Source organism: Wasmannia auropunctata, unplaced genomic scaffold, assembly GCF_000956235.1.
Source record: "Wasmannia auropunctata unplaced genomic scaffold, wasmannia.A_1.0 LD336088.1, whole genome shotgun sequence".
Classification (NCBI taxonomy): domain Eukaryota; kingdom Metazoa; phylum Arthropoda; class Insecta; order Hymenoptera; family Formicidae; genus Wasmannia; species Wasmannia auropunctata.
Genome location: NW_012026802.1, coordinates 1,355,865 through 1,359,484, shown reverse-complemented (window position 1 = coordinate 1,359,484; position 3,620 = coordinate 1,355,865).

Here is a 3,620-nt window from a genome sequence, read left to right as displayed (position 1 = left end):
CTCATCAATTTTCTCTAGTTTTGATTTTAAATTAATTAGTTTGGCTTCTGAGAGGCTCCATCGTTCTAGTAATCCAAGAGTACGTCCAATAACTTAAAGTGCTATTCGGTAATTGGTGTATATGACGCTTGTGTACAGTGGCAAAGGCCTCTTAAAGTATCTGATTTTACGCTTCGTTGAATGGGAATAGCAGGTACAGTAAGACGTCAATTATCTGAGAGGATCAATCTGAAAGATAACTGATACACCTGTTATCAATTAGGTTATTCTCAGCAAAATTTTCAAATTAAATTTCGTCGAAAAAAAATAAAAATCTCTCTTCTCACACTTGAAAACAATGTTTCTACATGAAAAATATTCGAGTTAATAATCGAGAAATTACTCTTTTTATCAAATCTTTGGAAGCTAGCTGTGCCTTTCCAAAAACAGACCCTAGAAAGTATATCAGCTAAGAAAAAACTTTGCTAATCTTAACTTATTTAAAGAATATCTGACTCGTCAACGAATCTTCGAATCGTATTTTAATATAATATAAATATAAATTTACATTTTATCTCGAAAAGCAGGCTTGTCTTGTAGCACATTATTTGCTTAGTTGCTGTAGAATTTTTACGATATCGTCTTTCGTTAATCGATTTCACGCTACCGGTATCTGTAAAAGCGGGGATCGAATAATTATCGGTGTGACATTTCATGTTACACGATGTTGCTCCCATTTTAATCGCATGATTATACTTTGATAAAGGCGCCTGTGACGCAATATCGACGTTTGCACCTCTTACGTTATCATATACGTAATTTAGTTTACGATAAAAATTTTACTGTATTTTACGATCGATTGTCAGGGTGGGTATACGTCAGCTTTGACGTATGCGATAAGGTTGTGACGACGATTCGGCATATACCCGTGCCTTATTGTCACGCGACGTAAGCATAATGAAACAATGATATTATCCGGTTGTTTTATTTTAATCTAACTATATACGTATAGTATATATAGCCAATTTAGCTAAATTATCCTCGGAATATTCCTCTGGCCTCGAATCGTATATGCATACTTGTTGCCTCTCAGGGATTATTTTTTGAAAGGTTTCTTGAGAAGAAGATTTCATGAGAAGTTCTCACATCATTGATAAGAGAAGGGTTAATTCTTGTGATTATTATCTTATATTGATCTATACTGGCATATATATGAGACAAAAGGGTTTTTCGAGATATAAAATCTTGATAAGTAATAAGATAAATAATAAATCAATAAGAGCTAGATTGTGGGTGCGCAAATTCTTTTTTAAGAATTGATTGGTCTGCTCATATATAATTGAACGATCATCTTTTCTCTTTCATAAATCTATTATTGTAAAAAAAATGTTATAAGGTATACTTATATATAAGGTATACGTATATTATAAGGTATACTTTTTAATATTTTAATTCCATAAAAATATCAGATTTAAAGCTGAGTGAATATTTAATGTCACAAAGTTATATTTATATTGCGATAAAACTTTTTAGTAGTCTCGAATTTTGAAAAGACACTTCTGTGGAAAAGCAAAGCCAATGTCTGCAAACTGACGCGTTGGAAGGAATTTCGTGGTTAAACGCAACGTGATGTATCGTAAAAATTAATGCGCGCAGATACCTTTTGCTAAGAACTTTTATGCGCGGCTCTCGGCGAGAGAAAGAGGAGAGAGAGAGCGCGCGCGCCGCGCGAGGCAGAACCAGCATTATTAAAAGGACGTCAATGAGAGCCCGGGCATCTAGAGAAAGAGAAAGACAGAGAGAGACAGTGGAGAAAGAGAGAAGGTGACTCGTTCCCTTTTATCCGCCCACTGTGGGTTCGTATATGATGTACGATTTCCTGTCTTACGAATCCATACAATAATAACGAAATGTCAGGCGTGTACATGCGATTTACCATGCGTTACCATACGACACTTTTAGATAATGACTTACGCAAAGCGTGCGCTTGGATCCATTACGTGCGCGAGTGGGGAAAAAAAAGATTTTTCTTCGCATAACGAGCAAAATCTGCGTAGATGGCACTTAGAAGTATTAAAAGCAAAAATGTGGCGCAACGGTATTTTTTTCATGTAACACGCCGGACCGTTTGGACGCGGACCATAGATGTCCATGAATCTCTCCACGGACCTCGGATGTCTTTTAAATGAGGACCAGCTATCACTGGACTCTTAATCGTTTTAACGTCGACGGGAGGCGTTCTCGTTCCCTTATAACAAACTTGACCTGGTGATGTAGCACGCCCAATTCGGCGAGGCTACCGACGGCGCGTGGAATTAAGAGTTATCGGTTCTTCAATATCTTTCTCGGCTCGTGCTGGGCGACTCTCAATACGCGCGCTCTTTCTCCCTTTCGTCCTTGTACATATTGTCTTTCGCAAGCAGTTTAACGTAAAGAACATTTGACAGAAAAATCTGTTTATAAAATAATTATGCACATATTGTCTTCAGGTCCAAATATCGTAGTATCTTTAAATTAATCTGTACGTAATGCTACGTGAAGGTTGGCAATAAAGCCTTTTTCAAAAATCAGTACATTCTCAAGTTATAAGAATATTTTATACGATAAAGTTTGTATCGAAATCTTTCTCTCTCCTTCTTTTTTCTGCATGTTAAATCCATACGATAGTTTTTGTATTCTAATAATGTAGAGAAATCTTGTTGGATTTTCAAAAGGCGTTTAAATTTCGAATGCGTGCTAGATTACTTGCGACGACTTTTTTTGTCTTCCGTCAAATTAACGAAAAATTGCTTCTCTCGTAACGATTAACTTATTTACATAAATATTTATTTAAAAATATGTCGTGCGTACAAAAGTTGTTGTATATGATATTTTCTCATGAGTTTCTGAATTAATCCGTGTCAAGATTGCCGATCTCGCGATCGATTGCCAGCAATGACAGCGATTATCCGACGGCAAGATCTAAAGTCGCGCGTAAACTTGAACGTGAGTTCGAAGTCCTATCGATTCTAAGCTATTTGAATTTTTTGCAAATCCGAGAGTATACATATATGTATATTATACAATATTCCTTCATATAATATATATACGCAACGATTTGTTAAATTATTCTTACGCATATTTAAGTCACATTGCATAAATTAGAAGTTATTCTATACCGTCGGTAAAATTTTATGAATCATCTCTCCATTTTATCATTTCTCTCTAAATTTATTTAACAAAATTTGATATTTAGCAAGGTATTCTTGCCTTCCCTCCCCCTCTTGTAGTGTTGTTTAATATTCGACGATTCGATCCCATCAATTCGGAATAACAATAGCGGATATTTTTACGAATTTAATTCACGTTGATAGGTTTCGTTATTTTCAGTACAATTATTTATATCTTATTGTATACCTACTTAAATATATGTGTTGTACATAAAGATATTACAAGATACTATTCTTAATATAAATGAACAGAAAAGATAATACATATTTGTATTGAAATCAATTTAGGTATAACAGAAAGTTGTATGTGTAGTTTATATGTGCACGAATATAAGCGATTGCACAAATATCATATTCGTTAAATACTCGTTTTCGCTTTATCGAATAGAAATAAAAGATTCAAATATCATAGAAACATCCATTGTTTGACAT